Below are 24,614 nucleotides of genomic sequence, written 5' to 3' on the forward strand. Positions count from 1 at the left end.
AATTATTGCCCTCATTACAAGGCAGATGATCTAATAAAGCATCTCGATTAACTTACGGCATTTGGATGCCTATTTTCTTCTTGCTTTTCTTACATTCTAGCTTTCCCTAAATCGGTCTAAAAAGGACAAACCAAATACTTCTAAGGAAACACATGCAGAATCCACAGGAAAAACTTTCTTTTCATTTTGATTCTTGATTTTTCATGGCTGGGATGGAACTCAAGGCCTTGTACATTCAGGCTATCATCACTCTATCTTGAAATATCCCAGCATAACAGCCTAAGCTTTCCGATGATTCCTCTCCACTTATAGATTTTCAGTGACTGTCAACTGCAAAAATCCAAATTTCTTAGCCTTGTGTCCAGCCTTCCTAAGCTCTAGCCTTCAAGTTTGGAGGCTGATAAGACTTTAGGTGCAGGTTCCATTTTAGCATGCCTTAAGTTATTTCTCTTCCCTGATCTCTTATTCCTCAACTGCTCTTGTAACCGGGTGGAATGGGGCAGAGGGCGTGGGGGAGTCAGAAACTACCTTGGTAGTCCTAAGAAGCCAGATTATGTGACATATAAACCCATTAAAATATGCATGTTAGTAGTTAAATCAGAAAATGGGGATTTATTCAATGTGGCCACATTAGCAAGAGGAGCAAATAGCCAGTGAACCTCAAGTCCAATCCTTCTAGGGTTTCTAACCCATCAATAGAATGCCAGCCGTATGCATAACTAAACAGTCCCAATCAAGATGTGATCCTGCCACTGTTGACCCACTGCTATCTAGTCTCTCCTGCTAAGTAGTCTAACAAGTTGCAAGAACTTCTCTTGGACACAGGTCCCTCTGGCTGACCCCAGGCTTTCCTTCTACCACAAAAGTCCTTGGGATTTGTGATCTCTTGGTTTCAATAGTCTGATAGTCAAAGGAAAGGACATGTGTTTCTCTTTAGAATATCCCCATTGCTGCCAGTCATGTGCTATGGATAAGCAACACCAACTTTATTTAAGGCTTATTAAAAATGTAGACTTGCAGGCATCTTTGCAAATGTACTCAAACAGAATATGCATCTCAACAAGATCTAAGGAGATCCCTCAATGGGAGGGAAATGTTATACGAACTGAGTAACTCATTTGCAAATAACTGGGGAATCACAATAGTAAAATATTATTAAAACTGAAAATGAACATCATTTTCCTCTCCTTCTCCCCTGTATCCATATTTGATTCCCCAGGACTTCAATGTATGATCATGCTCCTCTCTCCCTTTCCCTTTACATCAGTCCAAGCTATTCTCCTTTCTCTCCAGACTTACTACAAAGCCTAGCCAGTTCATGACAATGCATGCCCCCCAGCTTCCCTCTGCTGTCACTGAACTACCACAAAAGAGTTATTTTGTTTTAAAATTTCTTCTCTCTCTCTCTCTCTCTCTCTCTCTCTCTCTCTCTCTCTCTCTCTCTCTCTCTCCCCCCCCCCGTGTGTGTGTGTGTGTGTGTGTGTGTGTGTGTGTGTGTGCTCACGCAAATGCACGCTCAAGTGCACGCACAAGCGTGCACACAGGAGCCCATGGATACCAGAAGAGGGTACCACTAAGCCATTTTTGTAATCCCTGAGGAGGGGAAATACAAATTTGATCATAGTGTTCTTTTCATTTCAAAATAAAGGCCAAGGGCCAGAAGCTTCTAGCAGACTTATAACTTCCACCTTGGTTGTCCTTGTTTCCCTCTTCAACTTGATTATAGCATGTCTTTCTGTTTTCTTTCCATTCCTTGAACTCCTCTTTGCAAGACAGTACAAATGTAAAGCAGCCCTCCCTGCCTGTAATGCCTCTGCTGGCCACTTCTTGGCCTAGTGGACTCCTCTTCATCTTTCACATCAGGTCAAGTGACATCACTCTTTTTTTTTTTTTTTTTTTTTTTTTTCATTTTGAATCTTTTTTTTCATTTCGAATCTTTTTCTTTATTAAGAAATTTTCTACTCACTCCACATACCATCCACAGATTTCCCCCTCCTCCCACCCCCAGCCCTCTTTCCCAAGCCACTCTGCATCCCACATCCCCCAAATCGAGGTCTCCCATGGGGAGTCAGCAGAGCCCAGCACACTGAGCCTAGGGAGATCCAAGCCCCTTCCCACTGCCTCAAGGCTGTGCAAGGCATCACACCACAGACACCGGATTCCCAGAAGCCTGCCCATGCACCAGGGACAGATCCCGATCACCCTGCATGGGTGCCCCCCCCCAAACAGTTTGAGCCAAACAACTGCCTTCCATATCCAGAGGGCCTAGTCCAGTCCCATGGGGGCTCCACAGCCACCAGTCCACATTTCATGGGCTTCCACTAGTGTGGCCGGTCATCTCTCTTGAAGGTATTCCCTGGACTTCCCAAGAACTAATACACCACCAGCTTTATGCCAGAACCCATATAATTTCTGAACAAATCAATTGTGAATGAGTGAAGGGCCACTGTTGTTGTTTGGTTTTGCTTTTTTTGAAGGGCCTACCATCCAGCTCCCAAATGAATCACACATGGAGGCTTACACTTAATTATGAATGCCTGGCCTTGGCTTGGCTTAGTTTCTAGCCATCTTTTCTTAACTTTAAATTACCCAGTCTACCTTAGCCTCCGGGCTTTTCCTGTTCTCTTACTCTTACTCCGTGCCTTGCTGGTTGTGCAACTGAGTGGCTGGCCCCTGGAGTCCTCCTCCTTCTCTGACTGCTAGCTCTCTTCACTCCAGTTTTCTCTTTCTACACATACTCTCTGCCTGCCAGCTCCACCTATCCTTTCTCCTGCCTTGCTATTGGCCAGTTCTTTATTAGACAATCCAGTGTTTTACACAGGCACAGTAACACAGCTTCACAGAGTAAAACAAATGCAACATAAACAAAGTAACAATCCTTAAAATAATATTCCACAACAGGCCACTCATATTGTTATTATGACAACCAAACATACTACACATTGCAAAGATTTGGAACAAACTTGGTTCTAGACCAGTTGTTACATGTTGGGAATGGGAGTTCTACAAGAAACCAGACACCAACCAGTGCTCAGCATGAGCTTACAATTTAAATTATCTGGAAAACTTCCAACCAATTAATGTCCAAGTCAACTATATTAGAATTTCTGGGTGTGCAATCTAGGCATGTAAGTGTTTTTAAAACTCTTCCAGTGACTCCAGTATTCAGTCAGACTGGAGAATAACCACTTTAGCTATTTCCCACTATGGACTCCCAGTCTTTTGGAGGATAGCAAGTGGTGTGACAAGAAGTGTCCTCATTATTCATGGTATAAGTACTTGGGCTTGACTATTCCCCAGAAAGGGAGAATAATATGAACCCATGTAAGAAAAATCTAGCAATTCCTTTCTGCTGGGCCTTTTGACAGCAACAGATGGTGGGTACTTTCCTAGAATGGCCTGAAGCAGATTGAAACCTTCCAGAGAAATGCCAAGTCACCTGAACTATGATTAGGAAATGGAACAGTAACACTTGAAGATGACTGTGATCCTTGTGGTTAAGTGTACATTTTACAGAACTCATCAGAATTGCATTAAAAACTAGTCATAATTGTTTCTATGAAGCTGTTACCTCATGGGAGCAACTAATTTCAACTGCTTAAAAACAAAAGTTAGATATCCACCAGGCAATAAGAAAACTGAGGGCTAGGCACTCCTTACCCTCCATCTTGTCTTTACTACTCAAGAATTCTGGACATTAGACAAAACATTGACTCCAGTGGGCTTATTCATATGTTTGCAAATACATGTATAAGTAAGGAATACTGCTGTGTAATTCCTACTCATTCTGAAGACTCAAAATGTGATAGAACAAGGAGAAATAGCCAAAGAATATTAACATTTTTCAGTTTTAAGGGCTTATGATACACACACACACACACACACACACACAGAAAGAGAGAGACAGAAAGAGAGAACCAATGGAATGTCTTATCTAAAACTAATGACATCCAGATCTAGTGCTGTCTGAGCACCATTTACAATTAATACTCACCACATCAAAGCCAATACCAAGTCAGCACAAAAGCCTCGGGATTGTTATAAAACGCACAGGATATCTCTATGGAAATAAAATCTTGGTGAAATTAATTCCCCCTTTTCCTAATTCCCTATACTGGCAAATTGCAGAAAAAATAAATAAAAAAAGATAGCATGATTCATGAATATAAATGTTTCTTGGCTTTTAAAATCACACACTGGCATAGTCCTCTCTGAGCCACAGCCAAATGAGAATACACAGATAATGACAATCTTTCAATAAGTGGTTCCAGGATGCAGGCTTTGCAAGATCCTCAAATGAAAGGCACTATTAAAAAGGAGTATTATTATTATTATTATTATTATTATTATTATTCTTTCAAGCACCCAGAGAAACTACAATCAATGATTAGCCATAACAATTAAACTAAGTGTAATATATCTAGAATAAATTCCACAGAAACATGTACTTCATGCTTAATAGTTCAAATTAATTTAATCTGATGGTGTTAGATGTACCAGTTAGGAGCCGGAGAGCACCAAAATTCACATTAGCTTCCACTTTGAAAGATAGTATGAAAAGAGAAGGAAGAAAATGAAGCCATAAACAGCAGTGGTAAACAGGAGGGGTGCATGATGTTACAGGGGAGAATAACTCCCAGCTATTAGGAATTCAGCAGTGAGAACATGAAGGCTGGCATTTCTGTCCTCACAGAAGGGGATGTCTTACCCCGCTTTAACATCCTTTTTCTACCCCTCCACACTGAAGCAGAATACATGATATGCACTTTTCAAGTCACAAATGTCAATCAATAAGGCCGAGGAATGTGGGTGTGTGGGAGTCTACCAGAGTCCAACTCTGACCTGCCCCCACCTATCTTGGGTGGGGAAGAGAGGAATGAGGAAATATTAAGTAGAAAGATAGAAAGGGACAAAAAGAAAGACAGAGACATAGGATAGCTTTGGAAGGGCCCTGGGTCAATACCCAGCTGCCCAGAGCTTTATTTAAAGGGCTTTTTGTAATATGTCAAGGGAAGAGGCAAAAGACCTTCCCCTTGCAAGATCAAGCACACCATACAGCCAAGTCTACACCCTTCCAAACACTTGGTAAACATGCCTGTGACCAAATCATCTCCTTATGCAGCCTTGCTGTGTAAAGCAAGTCCAGATTCTCTGACCTTGAATAAGTTCTCACTAGGAAACCTCTGTGGGCCTCCACATGGGTAGGGCAGGCACAGAAGTGGGAAGTTATGGACTGGTGGCCTCTTTTGTCTTACTCTAACTATATACTATATAACAGTCTCAACTCTGCTTCTCCTATGAAGACTCCATGAGATAGTATTGCTCAGTCATGATACTGCTGACATTTTCATCTAGGTCAGTGGTTGTCAACCTATGTATAACGACCCTTTGACAATCCTCAGTCTCCAAAAATATTTACATTGTGATTCATAGCCATAGCAAAATATACAGTTATAAAGAAGCTATGAAATAATTTTATGGTTGGGGGTCACCACAACATAAGGAAACATATTAAAGGGTGTGGCATTAGGAAGGTTGAGAACCACTGATCTAGGCAATTCTCTGTTGCAAAAGGCTACTGTACAATGTTAATAGCATCCATGACCTCTACCCAATAAGGCTAATAACAAATACCATTATTCCCTTTGTTGTGGCAAAGACATAGGCAAAAATGACCCATGATTTTTTTCTTTCCTCAGCTATATTGAGTTGCTATCATGTGCAGGACAGCTCTGTTGCCAAGGTCCCAGGATCTTCTCTCTAAGAGCTTCTGCAGATGTGGGCTTGGCACAGAGAAGTTGAGAGCTGCTCAGTTTCTGTTCATTTTTCAGATAAAGGAGACCAGAGTAGATGTGAACTAGTCTGCACCAAGATTATTATGCATGAGATTATGTCTGGAAGCTGAGCTGGAAAACAGTCTCCAACACTAATTAAAAAGATTATCCTTAAATGACAGCATGGCCACTGTACCTACCTGTAAAACCCAGTTGGTTTATACTAAACACATGCTTTCCTTCTGGAGTGGAACCAGGGTATGCATGGGCAGACCAGCCTCTGGTAGAAACCATGGGCCAGTCTCTCAGGAGCTTCCCTGGTAGAAAGAACTTCTCACTCATCACAGCTATGACTTGAGGAGTTAGTATACTGTTTGTTGCTCTGCCTGAAGGAAGACTCCTGGGCTTTGGTCTCCTCCAGATGCACATCTCTTCTCTTTGTCACTTTTTCTTTATATCTTTTCACCATAGAACCAGTATCTTGGGAGAACAACTTCTGGTCCCAACAGCCCTGCAGAGAGTTTCAGGATCTAACACACACACACACACACACACACACACACACACACACACACGCACACACACACACACACGCGCACACACACACACACACACACGCACACACGGGCACACACACGGGCACGCACACACACACACACATTTACCACAAACATTATACTGTGTGCCACTAATTCCAGATATTCCTAGAAAATTTGGGTGGACATAACCAGAAAATTAATTACTCTAGCTTATTTCAATCTTCTTCCACAGAGCATACACTCTTTGGCATGCCTTTCTACAAGGACTATTATCCAATACAATTAACATACAACATAACTAACACTTCTAAATGTTTTTGGTATATTCAGAATTGTGAAACTGATAACACAAGCAATTTTCGAACACATTTATCACTCCATAAAGAAACCTCATGTCATTTAGTAGTCACTACTCATTTTCTCCAACCACTAGACCCTAGTGAAGTGTCCTTACCATAACCTTGAATTTACCTACTATGAATGGTCTGATGGTTAGAATTCCATAGTCCATGGTCAAGAGTCTTTCGTTTAGCACAGTTTTAAAGTTCATCATGATGTAACACTTCTTTTTATTGGATACAAAACCATGTGCCATTTGTTCCTCATCAGTGTATGGCGAGTTGTGCTGCCTTCATTTGAGCTACCATGAATAGTGCTACTGTGAAACTGTGCAAAGGACAGTAAAGTTCTGTTGTCTCAGGTAGGCATCTAAAAACGTTTACTGGCTTACATTTATGTTTGACTTTCTAAGCAAGATTTTGTTCTCAACATAACTGATTTGTTATCTCCCATCTACAGAGGATGGAATCCTAATTCCACCACAGTCTTGAGAATGACTTTGGCTCTGATTTTGTTTACAGAATCTTAATAGGTATGACAAATCTCATCATAGTTTGGTCAGTACTTCCTTGATGGTTAGTAATGAACATTTTATGAGAGTTTTCTGGCCATTATAAACCTTCCTTGGATAATATCTATTCAGAGGTCTTTACCCATTTGAAAACCATTTGAAAAAGTTTGTCCTTTTCTTTTTTGTGTGTCTTTTCTCTTTTTACAAATTCTGGATACAAACCCCTTCTCAGACATATTATATGGAGAAAAAAAAAATAACTCCCATCGTGTTTGTCAATTTTTTTCCCAGTCATATTCTTTGAATCATGAACATTTTAATCTTTATGATGTCTCAATTTTCTTTTTCACTGGAACACTTTGCCCTTGACATCGTAACTGTGAAACCACAGCATGACATAGCCTGCAGCAGATTTATGCCTATGTGTTTTATACCATCTTTACCTGTTGTACTTCTATTTGTTTTGATCTGCGATGTCATGTTTGGGTCCTACTCTGTTCTTTTGCATGTGATGTCCTCAAAAATTTTTGAGTTAACTCTGGCAACAGTTTCGTATAATTTTGACTACACAAGTCAACAGGTACCAATACATAGAAACTAGGTGTGTGACTAATAGCATATGGTTTTTTTTTTTAAGATTTTGCATGTTTTTTTGTATGTTTATATAGTAAATATTCTATATCAAGAAGCAATGTCACTATTGATATTGTGGCAACTATTTAATCCTTTGTAAGTACCTGTATTCAACGTGTATTCACTTACAAGTACTCCATATACTTCACTTATATAATATTCCCAAAATCAATATTTCCATATTAGCAAATGGTGCTGCTGAAACTCATTGCTTCATAGTAATTTTCTTCAAAGTAATTCTAGGACTGGAAGAAAAAGTGGTAACAAATTGAGAGAAGGTCATCACTGGAAAGTGGGATCTAAGTAATTTTGTTTGAGGGGTATGGTATATGTGTACACATATGGTATACGCGTCTTGTGGGTGCAGAAGCCAGAGGAAGACATCAGGGCCCTGCCCTATTGCTCTCCAAGTCAGTCCCTTGTTACATGGTCCCTCATTGAACCTAGAGCTTGCCTTAGGAGCAAGTTCGGTGCTTCCCTATCTCTGCTTATCACAGTACTGGAGTTACATGTGCATGCATATGATACCTACCTTTTTATATGGGCTTTGGAGATCTGAACTCAGGTCCTCAGACTTGCCCAACAAACATCCTTACCCACAGTGCTAGCCCTGTATAACAACTTCCTATGAAGCACACATACAGACAATCCCAAATAGAGCACCAGGAGATGACATTCCCAGTTCTGGTCAAGCTGCTGACAATAGAGTCGGTCATCTTCTAATTTAGTAAATGGCTTGAAATCTAATCACAAAGGATATCAAGATTGATCTGGTAACTCAAGGCTTTTGTCACATTCCTGAAATTACATTAATGACTAGGTTATTGAAGGGCTAAGTCAATTAGAAGCAGATAGGAAGTCAATGACTGTGAATTAGGGAATCATGAACTAATAATATAATGAAAAGTCAACAATTTTCAAAACTACCCTTTCTCTACCTATAGGAAAAAGTATAGTACAAAAATGACTTTGCAAAGACTAAAATTATAGAGGAACTTGATCTTTGGAGCATTTTCCCAGATGTCTGAGAATTTCACTTTCACAAACTCAGACCTAGACATCTAGAACATAAGTCTGATCAATTTTCAGGGGAGAAATTAAGTTGGAACAGTCAGTTGACTATTGCAAGTTGAAGCATGTATGTGCTGTGGGATGACTTTCTGTATGCTGTGAATATATGTTGCTCTCATTGGTTGGCAAATAAAGCTGTTTGCCCAGTGGTGAGGTAGAATAAGGTTAGGCAGAGCATTCAAACTGAAGATGGAGATGAAGAAGGGTGGAGTCAGGCAGAAGCTTTGAGCCACTGCTAGGAGAAGCAAAATGTGAGAGAACAGGTAATGCCATGAAGCTCCAAAGCAAAACATAGATTAATAGAAATGGGTTGAATTAAGTTATAAAAGCTATATAATAATGAGCCTGAGCCATAAGCTATACAGTTTGTAATTAATATAAGCCTCTGTGTGTTTACTTGGGACTGAACAGCTGTGGAACTGGGTGGGACACAGGAAAACATACAGCTACATATATGGTAGAAGGGTCAAGTCTTACTTACTTCAAGTCTAATTATCTTCCTCTTTACTGAGCCCTGAAATTATTCCATAACTGACATTCAGTTTCTTATATCACATGGCCTTCTATCTAAGTACACCAAGGACAAGGGTTATGAGGGGAGTATTCTTGCTTCTATTTTATATACAAGGACACCAATTGACTTACTAAGGGCTAGAGTGTGAATCTGAACCCTACACTCTGCTTGGCTAATATCTCTCTGTGGTTTCAGAACAGCAGTAACTAGACGCACATGGGTTAAACACAAGAAGCCCAATTTCAAGTTGAGTATTTCTTTTCTTTTTTTACACTAGGCAAGGCTGTCTTCAATATACTTATAATAACTTTATACACCAAATAACAGTTTGAAGTTTATTTCTTCCCAACACAGAAACATTCCTGTGTTTCCCCTGGGATCCTCAGCAGTGTCTGTTGTGGAACTGGCCTGGGCTTAGCAAGTATTGCTTTATCATTCTTAAATAAAAACCATTACAGAGGATGCAGAAAACAATTTCCCTTTCAGTCTCCTCACTCCTGCCCATATTGAGAAAGAATGATTCTAAAGTGCTGAAGGAAAGCTCACAATGTAATAAAAACTCAGCATCAGAAATGTGCCGGCTCCCTACTCTCTCCCTATATTTAGGAAGTAAAATTTAATATAGGGCTTGGCCCTCTGGAGAATCCAGTGTATGGGAATGTTAATACACTTTGTATATATTTTAACTGAGATAAACAAGAAGAAGATAGAGAAGAAGCCAGGGCACCTCGGTAAAGACACAATTATGATAAGACTGATCCAGGCAATAGCAATGGAGGCAGATAGTGGCTCTGCTGTGATGCTGTTCTATAGTGTGTGTGGTTAGAAAACTATATCCATATAAAATGTGGATGACGCAGGGCCATTGTTATAGGAAAGCATAGATAACACACCATGTGACTCCAGAAAATACAACTTATCCAGGAGACCAAGGAACATTTGTCCTCTTACTAAAATGCTATCTAGATGTATTTTATAAATGGAGCCCTGCATCAAATCATTTGATCAAGTAAACAATAATAATAAGGTGTATGCTGTGTCCAAAAGGAAACCTCAATTCTGCTTTCCATAACAGAGCCAAAGCCTACAGATAACTTCAAAATCCTCCCGCCAGCAAAGTTCATGCACATGCTCCCAACTGGGGAGCACTTCTTGGTTCTGAATACAATGCCCTGTGATACATATGAGGAGATTAGATGCATCAGTCCTCAAACTCAATCTATCATCTAGTCCAGTACTTTTGTTAGCTGGTTACTCCACCTTTTGGCAAAACTACTCTGACTTCCTTCTTTCAGGGAGCATTAACTTTCTATTAAGAACCATTCTGACCTTAAGTTCCCCACCCTTTCCCACAGGTCAAAGCAAAATTCTATTGTTTACCATTTCCATGTTTCCCTCAAGTCTTTGTAGAGCACAAGATCAAAACAGTAGTTTCTATCCTGGCCAGCTTGCAATTTTCTATAATCCTCTACTCTCTTCTTGGTAAATTCTATCTGGTACCTCTATCCCCTCTGAGAGGAATTCAGACCCAAATGCTTGCTGAACTGGGAGGCAGAATAAAGAGCTACAAAGTTGCCAAGCTCAGAGGAGCAGACACAGCACTTTACCTTGCACATGAGCACAATCTTCCTCACCCAGCACTACCCTTCCTTGAGATGGAAATTTCTCAGAACAACTTGATGTAGGCATAAAGACCTAATCTCAAAGTATAAGCATCGGGTTCAATGACAACCTCTGACCTCCATGCTGGGAGACTTCAGGGAGAAGGGCAGATTAGGCCCAGGGATGGTAACAATGATTGCTCACTAACAGGTTTTTTTGGGGGCCAGACTAGGAATTTAGATACAGTGCTGAGAGTTCAGAGAGCTGTAATAGAAAAGGAAAATTTGTAGTCTTAGGGTAAATTTCTGGCATTTTCTAATTTTTGTTTGAGATCTTCTATTTCCCAATACATTCATTTTTGTATCCTAGCATAGCAGAAACCTGGTGATTGTTTATGGTTTTGTCAATGAGCTGACAGATCAAGACCTCTGGATTATACCACGTCCAACTGTGGTGGTATGAACGAGAATGGCCCCCATAGGCTCCTATATTTAAATATTTGATTTCCAGATAGTGGACCTCTTTAGAAAGGACTAGGATGTGTTGCCTTGTTGAAGCAGGTGTATCACTGAAAATGGGATTTGAAGTTTCAAAAAGCCCATTCCAGGCCCAGTTTCTCTCTCCCTCTTCTCTCTCTCTCTCTCTCTCTCTCTCTCTCTCTCTCTCTCTCTCTCTCCTTGCTGCAGGATATGAATCTCTCAGCTACCACTCCAGCGCCATACCCTTCTGCTTCCCACCACAATGATCACAGACTAATCCTCAATTAAATGCCCACAATTAAATGCTTTCTTTATAAGAATCACCTTGGTCATGCTGTCTCTTCATAGCAATGAACAGTAACTAAGATACCAACAAAGTCTATTTGGTCGTTCTCACTACCTGTCCCCTCCCTATCTACCCATAATTTCCACCAATCCATGCATCTACTTCCTTTAAGACACTGCTTATGAAACTTCCTTCAGACACTTTCCCTATGTTGGACTACCTTCCATTGCCCATAAGCAGCCTTATTTCTGTAGCCTTTACATGGTCACTCTGTGCTCTCTTTGTGAACGCTTTGTCCATTCCAAATGTTCCTGGACTATAGATCCCCCGAGGCTGAGGGCCTGCCTTCTATCACCTTCACATCCCGCAGTGCTTAGCTGAGACCTCTGTACCCTCCAGGCAACGGGTGCACATGACAAGTCAATGTAGAGTCTATCTGACAGGAAAAAGTACAGTAACATATGCATGAAATTATCATGACAAATAATAAAAATAATTCTAAGAAATAAAATTATAAAACTATAAAAATAATTCTAAGAAAGAGCCTAATTGCCTACTCTTGCTGGACAAGAAGTTTTGAATCTATATTTGTTCCTTTCTACAGAATTATTAAGTCTATGCCCACATGTCGGGCAACCTTGGGAACAAACCACTCAACCACATGTGCAAGGGAAAAATGATTTGTCTGAGCAATGGAGAAAGAAGCCACTTGTCTGACTGCTGCTCAATCCAATAAACGCTCGTGCAGGGAAGTGGTTTCGAGATGGCAGCATGAATGGCAGCAGACTAGACAGTCACTGACCTCAGAATTCGCTTTTGCCGAGCCTGAGTGCAAGCTTAGGATATTCTGGGCTCAGCATCCTCAGTGGTTCTGTTTGTTTTCTCTACATCTATTAAGACACAAATCAGCTTGTGAGCTGACAGCTCCCCATTGGGACCAGGCACACATACAAGAGACACACAGCATCCAACTGCTTCTCCACCTTTCTGTATTTGACATACTGGGTGACTTAAGATCGAGAGAGTTGCATCTCTAAACTTGAATAGTCAACAATCTTCTAAGTAAGAAAATGTTTCTACTTTAATGACTATGGCAGGTTTATCTTGCTATTAAATTTTAATCATATAATATTTACTGCCTGATGAGGCTGGTTTTGCTGGCCTTGTAAAACACACTGAAATATGCAAACAGTAAATGGCTTCACTGAGACTGCTGAAATAATAAATAAAAATTAAAAAATAAATGGATGAATGAATGAATAAATACAGGTTATTATAACATTCAAGGTACTGTCTGATTTCTCAGATAGGACAAAGCAATTTGCAATAACTCAGATCAGCACCAAGAATTATGATTAAAAATATAATTACCTGTAACTACATGCTCACTTACTAGTATTTAGTAAAATAAATGATCTCTCCACCCCAGAGAAAGTAAGTTTAGATGTAAGTATAGATGGTTGATTAGTCTTTCACTAGCAAGTAAGAGCCTTTTCACTTGATATGAGTCCAAAGGCCAAGAAATGGTGCTTGTAAGGATCTATTTATAGAGGTGCTGCTAGGTACGGAAGCCTAGATGATCAGAAGGCAGCAAAGAATAAGAAGGACTGAGGAACACAGTTGGCATCCGAGCCTTTTCTGTCTGGTATGATCTCTCCTCGGCTGAAATCATCATCTCCTCATCTCTACTTACACTGTGCACATTTCACAGTCCACATGCTGTAGACACAGCTAGTTCCCACCAATAAGAGGGATTGGATGACATGTCAATGCTTTAAGTCAGAAGGATGAACTATGCTGCCAATCATTCTATTTCACTATATAGCTCAGGTGAAAAGTAACCTAACTGCATGCACACACAAAACTGCGCACAACTGTTCATTACAGCCCTATTTGGAATAATCAAAAAGCAGAAAAAAACTTTTCTAACAACTGAGTGGAAAAAATGTGTATTCACACACACACACACACACACACACACACACACACATACACACACACACATACACAAAATGGGGCATTACTTAGCCTTTAAAAGCTGTGAAACATGAATGATAAAATAATCTTGAAAGCACTCTGCTAAGTGAAAGAAGGCAGATGTCAAAGACCATATATGGAATGATTCTGTTTCTATGGAATGTGCAAACACACAGAGCCTCATAACCAGTGGCTAGCAAAGGAGGCTGCAGCAGTGACTGTGAATGTGTGAGAGGTTTTTTTTTTTTGAGGGAAAATACAAAAAGCATAGTACTGTATGGTTGCTTGGGTGAGCACTGAGGCTCTGAAATCTGTCTGGATGGAAGGTTTGGGTCCAAGAAGGAACCTACTCGAATGCTTAGAGATGACCATCATCACACATGGCCTAGACTGCTAAAATGGTCTTGGAAAAGTAACTGATAAACCAGAAAGCAAAGACTATCCACAGAGGTACAAAAGGTTTTTAAAGCCCCAACAAGCATCAAAATGGGAAAATTAAATTACTCAAATGATTTTCTCAGTTCTCTTGCTTTCTTTACCTCAAGAAATGTCCAACAACTCACATAAAAGATGTTTGGAGACCTTTTGAGGTTACCAGTGTGTAACATATTGCCTCTGCCCCAGCCTGGCCAGGAGGGTAATTTATACCACCCTCTCTCTTCACTACCAGTTCCCCATCAGGCATCCAGAGCCTGCTTGTTAATACACTACATTCTGAGATGGATGCATTGTCTGGATAAATTGCATTGTCCAAAACACTGCCCCATTATTACAGAAAATTCAGAATATAATTATTATTCCTCTTTGCATAATCCACAGCTCCCAACAACAGTGCTATATTATAAAGCCTTAATTAATAAACAAGAGTTGGGCCATGACCGGTTACACTTATTTGAATTTTTTATTGTGAAGAAAGGCCACTGTTCAAATTCCGTTTACAAATATCTAAATTCTGGCTAGCCTACATGAAGACAATCTTCCCTGGTGCTAATAGCATTGTGTTGGTACACCAACAATAGCAAACGATTAACTGCTGGGATGTAAACCATCCTGAGAAATGCTCCGGGCAGGATGATGATAACATTGTATTCCAGCTGTATTATATGGTGCAATTCTTCTATTTGTTCACATATGTTTTCTATTTAATAGATGGAGGAGCCAGCGTGGCTTTTCATATCACTGTGGAGCCTTAAATGTAACAAAAGAACAAAAAAAGAGGGCTGGCAAAGCCATTAAGAAGTTCAGTGTGCCGCAGTGCTGGCTGGGAGCGGCCACACCATGGTGGGGTGGGCGCCCACGGCTCCGCCTCAACTTCAGCTTGTTTTTATTGATTTTCTCCGAACCCACAAGCCGTGAGCACTGAACTAATATTTGGGACTCTAACATCGAGAAGCACCAGCTTAAGGAGCATTTTCATTACGTTGCACTGACCTACCTGATTAAAGCCTATCACTTCTACCATTTTGAGAATTACACAGCACCTGTTAGATATACTCTGGTGTGAGCTCTTGATCCTGAGGAGAATCATGATCAGAGGGCATCTAAGACTCAGACTCCAAGCAGCCTGACAGAGTGTGCAGGGGCTGTGCACTGCAGGCAGGTCACAGAAATAAAGACCGCCAATGCTCAACTCTGCACAGAATCCTCTGCCCACTGGCACACAGGGCTGTGTGAACGTGATCATTCTTTCAGCGAAGCCTGGAATATGGGCCTGTGAAGACAGGGTGGTTCAGATGGTGTTACAGATCAGGGAAGGGGGAACAGCCCAGTAACAAAATGTAGCATCTACAGGAAGCCAAGGACATGGTTCCTGCATCACCAGGGGCTCCAGGAGCCCAAGCCTGGAGACCTCAGCAGCCTAAACAAACATCTGCTCCAGGCACTGAGCACAGCTTCAGTTCTGTGGGTCTCAGCAGGAGCTGTTCCAGCATGGCCACAAAGACATTTGAACAGAGAACAGGCTAGAAGAATCTACCTTGCCACCTTTAAGGAAGCACTGTCCCTAAGAGGCTGTTCCAGTTGGAGAGCCATATCCTGCAGCTGTGCAAACTTGGACAAGCAATCTAGCTCATCGTCCTGTCAGTGCGGCTATGAATCAAGGGTGGAGCAACTTTTCTAGTACACGGGAGGCTTTGAGTTCAATCTCTAGCACTTCCAAAAATGCAAAACAAAAAAAACCCACTTCTTTTTTAAAAAATGAAAATTTAATATTCACTGGGAAAGACACCTAAACACTAATCTTCCTCTTAGCAGGAACTGACACTTCCTTCAGTCAAGTCCCAGGACATTTGGTTTTGTAGATCCTGCAACAATGGTGTTGATTCAAAGAAAAAATGTTAGAGCTGTAACTTTCAGATTCCTTAGAGGTCCCTCCTCCCTTGTCATCTCTGGTTTGTTTGCTTGTTTGTTTTGAGTTGGAGTCTGTAGCAGTTTGAATGAGAATGGCCCCCATAAACTCTTAAGTTTGAATACTTGTTCTTTTGTTGGTAGAACTGTTTGGGAAGGATTAGGAGTGGCCTTATTGGAGGAAGTGTGTCACTGGTGGTGGGCTTTGAGGTTTCAAAAGTCCATGCCAGGATAAGTCTCTCTCTCTGCTTGCTGTATGCATATTAGGATATAAATCTCTCAGCTACTACTTCAGTGCAATGCCCATGCCCATATGCTTCCCACCACAATGATCATAGACTAACCCTCCAAAACTGTAAGCAAGCTCCCAATTAAATGTTTTCTTTGTAAGAATTGCCTTGGTCATGGTATCTCTGCATAGCAATGGAACAGTAAATGAGACAACAGCAAAGACTATTTGGTTTTTCTGACTAATTTATTGACTATCTACTATCTGTCAGATAAAGAGAATGCAAAGATACTGCCCTGCCCCCAAGAAGCTCACAGTCTGAGTGCTAAGGAGCTTTGCCCAGCCTTCCATCTAAGGGTGAGAAGCCAGGGCATTAGAACTGAATTAGGACTGATCAGGTAGACTATAGGTCAGATTGACAGAACTTCTATGTTGTGTAAAGATTATTGCAAGCTATCATGGTATACGCAGCTGTAACCCTACTTACTCAGAAGGCCGAGGCTGGAGAATCAAGAGCTCCAGGCTAGCTTAGGCAACCCTTGGCTTAGTGTTGATGAAGGCATTTTAAGGCTCAGGGAATTTGCAATGCTAGAGTGGATACACTTTGTAAAACTTCATCCTTCACAATGTGAAAGCCCAGAAGACATGCCCTCCATGAATCTTATACGACACAAACTGGTGAGAGGGCACCAGCACATCTGAAGAGCTTTATTGTCCCTCTTTGCCTTGTGCCAGACCATAGGGTTGGAGATGCTGCTGCTCATTTGGATGAATTAAATGCAATGGGTTTAATTGGACCCCAAAGTAGCAGGGACCAGATGGCAATTGAATTGAATTGAATTGAATCACCAAAGGCAAGACGATCATAGTTATCATAATGGTCAGTGTAAACAAAGCAATGTCCATAATGGCCTAACCCATAATGGGCACCAGAGACAAAGTGATTTTGGGGGATATTGTTTTTGTTTTTAGTATTTATTTATTTATTTATTTATTTATTTATTTATTTATTTATTTATTTATTTATTTATGTTTCTGTCTCTGTCTCTCTGTCTCTCTGTGTCTCTGTGTCTGTCTCTGTCTCTCTCTCTCTCTCTCTCTGTGTGTGTGTGTGTGTGTGTGTGTGTGTTTGTTCTTTGAGACAAGGTCTCTCCTGAATTTCCTGGAACTCACTCTATAGTTCAGGCTTTCCTCGAACTCAGTGATTTGATTGTTCTTTTTTTTTTTTTTTTTTTTTTGGTTTTTCGAGACAGGGTTTCTCTGTGTAGCTTTGCACCTTTTCTGGGACTCACTTGGTAGCCCAGGCTGGCCTCGAACTCACAGAGATCCGCCTGGCTCTGCCTCCCTGAGTGCTGGGATCAAAGGCATGCGCCACCACCGCCCTGCCATTTGATTGTTCTAAGTGCTGGGATTAAAGGTATGTGTCACCATCATTCAAAGACAAAGCAATTTTCATGACTTGTGTGGATCTTTGGTACTGGCTAATCAGTCATGGTGTTTCCACACATGAAACAGATGAGAAGCCCACTGCATTTTTGTTTGATTTGTATAAGTAGAAAAAAAAAACTCAAAAAAAAAAAAAAAAAAAAAGATGAAAGAAAGGCTCCATTGGATCATGGCAAAAGGGAATTTTGGCCAGTGAACCAATTTCCAGACTTGAGCCAATTTGCAGACCCAGAATTATAGCATGAACTGTTAGATGGTCTTACTAATAAAAACCAACCCGGAGCCAGGTATTGGGGTAAACACTGAAAGGTCAGAGAAACAGAATAGGCCACAGCCACCTCACATCTCCAATTCCTCAGCTAATCCTGTTTCCTCAGACTGGAAGCCTCTGTGTCCTCATCTGAGTGGATCTCAGCTGAACTGCTGCTAAAAGCCTAAAAGCTTAACCAGGCCCTAGTTCCTGGTCCTCATGCCTTATATACCTTTCTGCTTCCTGCCATCATTTCCTGGGATTAAAGGTGTGTGTCACCATGCCTGGCCATTTCCAGTGTGGCTTTGAACTTACAGAGATCTGGATTGATCTCTGCCTCCAGAATGCTATGATTAAAGGTGCATGTGCCACCATTTTCTGGCTTCTATGTCTGTCTAGTAGATGTTCTGTCCTCTGACCCCAGATAAGTTTATTAGGATGCACAATATATTGGGGGACATACTATATCACCATACAGAACCCCTTGAATGAAGGGAATGCCAGGTTCCTCTGAAGAAGGACCCTGATAAAATATCCAAGAGTTTTACTGCTCTCATTTCTCCAGTCCTTCCCCAGAAGAAACCTAGGGCCTCTCACAAGGGCAACTGTACACTGGAGGAAGGAAACAATCAGACTTTCCGGGATCTGTTGGATACTGGTTTAGAATTAATGCTGATTCTGAGAGACCCCAAGAAACATTGTGGCCCTTCAGTTAAGTAGAGGCTCATGGAGGTCAGGTGATTAATGGAGTTATGGCTGATGTCTGACTCATAGTAGGTCCAGTGGTCCCCCAAACTCATCCTGTGGTTATTTCCCCAGTCCCAGAATGTATAATTGGGATAGACAGATTAGAAACTGGCAGGATTCTAACACTGGTTCCCTGGCCTGTGGAATGAGGACTGTTAGAGTTGGAAAGGCTAAACAGAAGCCTTCGGAGTTGCCTTTGCCAGGGGAAATAGTGAATCAAAACCAGTATCGCGTCCCTGGAGGAATTGCAGAAATTAGTTCCACCATCACAGACTTGAAAGATGCAGAGGTGGTGGGTCCTCCACATTTCCCTTCAATTCTCCTCTATGGCCAGTGCATGAGACAAACAAATGGAGCACAGAGAATGAATTTAACTAATCAAAAACTCAGGACTACCAGAAGCAATTTGCTTTTGGGTGGCAAGGCCAGCAATATACCTTTACAGTTTTACCTCAAGGATATATTTTCTCTCCAGCCCTATATCATAACTTACTTAGAAGGGATCTTGTTTGTATGTTTCTTCCATGAAATATCACTTCAGTGATACTAATAGTATTATGCTCATTGGACCAAGTGAGCAGACGGTAGAAAGTACTTTGGACTCACTGTAACGCATATGCACATTACAGAAATAATGTGCCAATGTGAAATAAATTGGAAAATAGATGGGAAATAAATCCAATAAAATTTCAAGGGCCTTCTACCTCAGTGAAATCCTTAGGAGTCCAGTGGTGTGGGGTATGCTGAGACATTCCTTCTCCAGAGGATAAGTTGCTGCACCTGGCCACTCCCACCACCAAGAAAGAAACACAACGTTAAGTGGGCCAATTAGATTCTGGAGATGGAGCATTCCCCACGTGCATGTGTTACTCTGGCCCAGATACCAAGTGACTTAAAAGACTGCCAGTTTTGAGTTGGGAGTGGAACAGGAAAAGGTTCTCTTTGCCTGTTTGCTTTCACTCTTGCTGGCAAGTGCATTCCTTCACTGGCATTATAGCCTACTTATTGGTGAAATTATTAAGGCCACTCCACTAGTTAAAAGGGAGATTTATTTAATGGCGTAACTTACAAATGAAGGGATAGGCAGGTGGAGGGTTCTGGGAAAGATGCAGCGCAATCCGGTGATGTTCTCTGGAGAACTCTCCTCGGTCTACCTCTGGCATCCAGGGTTCAAGCAGGAAGAGAGTGTGGTGCATCCTGATCTCAGGTCTTCGGGGCCCTCCCTTGGCCCCACCTTGTAGGTGTGACAGTTACCAAAACCTCAATGGGGGTTGGAACTTCCAGACCAAAGCTGGAATGGCTACCCACTACCCACTTGCCTGGTGTGCAACGGGTCCTGGGTACATCTACCAGTATTCCCAGCCAAAAGGGCCATACATTGTTGGTCTCCAGAGTTGCTGTCATCTCATTAGGTCAATTTTTGATTGGTTTTAGTGGCTTCCTATGGTGATGGGCAGGGGAGTTTCAAACCAAAAAGGAGAAGGGCTTGACTAAGAGCAGGAGCTAAAATAGGGGTGGATGAGACTGCCTGGCTTTCAATGTAAATTCTGCTAACTTTCTGTGTATGTGGCCCTTGAAAGACTGTGGGTTCTTACGGTCAGCTCATTTTTCTCTATGCAAGAGTTGTTCATCACACTCACCTCACAGTTCTGCTGAGCACTCGATGTAGTAATCCGGTAAAGCACATCTGCCATGAAGTTCAAGCCAAAGCCCCAGATTCCACCGCTGCACTGCCATTCCATCCTTCCATCATAGCAGCCCAACTACTCAGGTGTTGCAGGTGTGTATAATATAACTGCCTTGCTCAGCATATAGTTCAGCTATATCAAGGACGATCGCATTCCACACCACTCTCGCCATCCATCTTCAGAACAATTCTTTTTAATTCCTCCTCTCACGGAAACTCCTCATTCCACCCTAGACACACCAGGATTGATCTTTTAGGTTATCCTTGTCCAGAAAGACACCCCTGAGAGCTGAGGATGGGCCTTTGTAAGTGCCACTTAAGGGTAGTTCCAAACCCAAGTACTGTGAAAACTGAATACAGTGCTCAAAAATGGCTATGTATGGTTAGGTCACTATCCACCTAGCACCAGGTGAGTGACACACTGCCTTTTGTTGTTGTTTTGGCAAATACATTCTGGCCATGGGCTCTGCCCACTGCAGTCACTTAGCATCATGGAAGCATTCACCTCACTCTATCTTTCAGTGTAGAAGAAAGTACCTAAGCAATGCTACTCTTGAAGTTCTGGGAGACCTGTACTCTGGTACCCTGAATACAGCAGGGATGGATGACTTGTTAACCTCAGGTATTAGCAGTATGTGTTCCTTAGTGGATGGTGAACAAGAATCTACCTGCCTCCCCAGGAACATCCTCCTCAGTGAACGGTGAACAAGAATCTACCTGCATCCACAGAGCATCCTCTTCAGCAGACGATGAACAAGAGTCTACCTTCATCCCCAGAGCATCCTCCTCAGTGGAGAATGAACAAGAGTCTACCTGCATCCCCAGAGCATCCTCTTCAGCAGACGATGAACAAGAATATACCTGCATCCCCAGAGCATCCTCCACAGTGGAGAATGAACAAGAGTCTATCTGCATCCATAGAGCATCCTCCTCAGTGAATGGTGAACAAGAATCTACCTGTATCCACAGAACATGCTCTTCAGCAGATGGTGAACAAGAGTATACCTGCATCCCCAGAGCATCCTCCTCAGTGGACAGTGAACTAGACTCTACCTGCATCCCCAGAGCATCCTCCTCAGTGTGTGGCGAACAAGAATCTATCTGCATCCCCAGGAGTACCAGGGAGCATAAATCTAGGCATACCTGAACATAGACCTGACATTCTGTGCCCTCCAGCTTTTGCCACCATGCCACCACACTGTGCCCGGATGTTGCCAGCCTGCTGGCATTTCTGACTATGGATGTATTCCATTGCAGTGGAGCTGAAGGCATTTGTAGACAGGAACCCTGTCTGAGCTGTCAGTACCAGACCTGCTCGTCTTTCCAGCAGGTGGTTGGGCTAAAGTTGCAGCTAAGGATGCTGGGAGCAGACAGACTGTGGAAGAAACTGGAGAGGCTCAATTCCACAGCTGCGGCCCATTCTTCTGTATTGCCAGAGAAACATCCCAAGGTACTGTCCTCTCCAACTGATCATGAATTTGGCAGATCTGTCGCCATCTGTCCAGGGACATCAACTGCAAGACTGGGTCTCCCCCTCATCCTTCTCCAGTCACTACTTACTACCTACAAACTTCGCTTCCTCTAAGCATCCTCCCTTCTGCATCTAAGGCAGAGGTGGGGTGGCTGTGCTGAAACACTGGAGACAGTGAAATATCCTACCTGTGTCGGTATTTGGATTCGCTTCAGAAGATGTGCATAAAGTGTGGCGGTGTTTTCCACTTCTGATATTTCAGGTAGATCATTTCACCTCTCTGAGCTGATTTCCCTTGCTGAAAACTTGAGAATGTATGGGACAGCCATCTCACAAAGTCTTGGGAAAGGCAGAATGGAATGAATGCAAAATGCTTAAATAGTGTAGCAGAGATCGGAGTCATGGTGCTCATTACTAAGAATTTCTTTAGAAACACCCCTCTCCACTTTGCAAAACCAACATCCAGCTTTCAATACCTTCCTTTATCAGGGGACAAGTTAGTCAAGGAAAAACAATGGTTTCAAACCAAGATGATAGCTTGGAAAATCAAAAGGAACACTGAGAAGTGGCACCAACAGAAAGCAGGATGAGGACATATGGGTCAGTTATTCTGTTGCTCTATCTATGTTCCTACTGTCCACTTCTGACTAAAGGGATTCCCCTAGTAGCTGAAAGAATTAACATATGTGAGTCCATCAAATGACACCTATTGTGGAGAGCTACACCAGTTGGTAAAAATAGGTAGGCTTTTATGTCTCTAAAAGAACAATACTTAACACTTCAATACCTGTAATAAAGTATTTGTGCCACGAGAAAAGACTTAGAGTTTAGGAGCCATGATAAGCTGGCAGTGAGTCACCACTTTGCCTTTAGTTGAGGAAGTCAAATAAGAATTCCATGAACCGCAGCTCAGAGTGCTGAGTCCCAGCTTAAGGCCCAAATGTAGACCACTTAGTATCACATAAAGATACCACACGATATGCTATCCTGACAATCACAATTAATCAAAACTGCTTTCAGAGTATTCCTGGGAGAGATGGAAAGGAAAGTAAGAGTAGTTTGTTGAACGCTGTGCAGAAGTAAAAGCAGACAGCCTGTGTGCCCGGTTCACCCTTTAGATGTCTTTGGGGAGATTTAAGGTAAGGGATAAACAATCGGCCAAGCTTGGCATCTCCTTTGTGGAAGGGCTAAGTAACCCTTGTGGGGTCCATCCGTCCTCTGGCCAGAGCCCACAGGGTGGTAGAAACTCTGGCATTGGGATTACAGACTATTGTTGGTGGCATTGTATTCTGAATCAGGATTCATTGCTCACCTGGGCAACCAACTTGGGCTGGTTATCTTAGGTTCTGGATTTCATTCTTATTGGGAGAATGTCAACAATAGAAAACTGCACAGCATCTAAAGTCATCAGGCACATCCACTTCTAAAATACCTGCTAAGCACTTTACAGTAAGTCATAAGCATTAACGTGAATATTAAGCCCAGACCTCAGGCCCAAATCCCTGGGTGCCCTGAAGAAACAGTGACTTCCTTCTTGGGGTTTACAGAACTGAAAACTATCTCATCTCATGACTAGGCAATTAGGATCAGAAGTGTATCATCTGGTCTTGTTTAAACCTCCACCTGTGAGCCAGCACCAAACGACCAGTCTGTGATCCCCACTTCTAAAGTCACACCTCTAAATCTGCATGCAGAGATGATCCATTGGGCACAGGAAGCCCCCCATCTTCTGATGACCCACACCATCATAACCAAACTCCTTCTCTGCCACCTCCTCCCTTGTCACTGACCGGCTTCCATGGTGTGCCCAGCTGAGTAACCCTCGCACATCATCAAAACTACTGCTATTGTTGCATGGAATCCTCGTTTGGATGTCAAGGGAACGGCAACCAGGTGTGAGACTCCTTGGGCTGTCAGTCAACAGGCTTTAACCATCAGTGCAGCGAGCCCAGCCAAAATCGCGGGACACGGGTGCACACCATCTGTACGGGCATCACGTGGGGCTTGTGGTCTAGCCTAGAGCATCACGAAGCGTGCTTGCTTGCCCTGTCATTTGTTTATGGACAGCATGGAGCACAAAATGTCACAAACATGTTCAAGCTGTGTGACATCACACCCAAATCCAGATTTCTGGATGCTTTTTTGGGAAAACATCTGAAATTCTGGGAGGAAGAGACCCCTCCCACCACATGTCAAACCTTTTAAGTCCCCAAACATTGCACCCACCATCCTCCTCAGTATGGCCCACTGGCTTTAATTAAGACAAACTCCCTCAGGCATGCATGATGAGGACCCAACAGAATCAGGAGCGAAGGTACCCGAGGATGCAGCTCTGGAAGAGCAGAGGTAGGGGAGGAGGAGGACAGTGCGCGTTCCCTTCCAGACGGGGCTTCTCTCAGCCCCCCCCCCCCCCCCCCCCCCCCCCCCCCCCCCCCCCCCCGCTTTGTTTGGCTGGACTCAGAAAGGCCTGGAGGGGAGTTCTGATTCCAGCTTGCTCTTTGCACAGCTAATTATTTGGGGCTCCCAGAAGGGTGACAAGAACAATGACTCCCCAGCAGTGGCAGCTGGACTAGCTCAGTTCGGGGTTTTTGGCCCTGGGGTGAGAACTCAAGGAAGGGGAGCTATTTGTTTTGGCCTTAAACTAAATCTGCCCAGAGACACAGACAGATGTTCTGACCCGAGTGCAGGAAGGCTACTATTTCAATGCCGAGTT

General features: G+C 42.4%; 1 protein-coding gene across 2 annotated transcripts in view; it reads right to left on the minus strand.

The window, feature by feature from the left end:
• Positions 1-24,614, minus strand: part of Fhit (fragile histidine triad diadenosine triphosphatase) — a 1,516,285-nt gene that overhangs the window by 1,007,596 nt on the left and 484,075 nt on the right. The window lies entirely within an intron of this gene.

The sequence above is a fragment of the Peromyscus leucopus genome, chromosome 9, assembly GCF_004664715.2.
Source record: "Peromyscus leucopus breed LL Stock chromosome 9, UCI_PerLeu_2.1, whole genome shotgun sequence".
Classification (NCBI taxonomy): Eukaryota; Metazoa; Chordata; class Mammalia; order Rodentia; family Cricetidae; genus Peromyscus; species Peromyscus leucopus.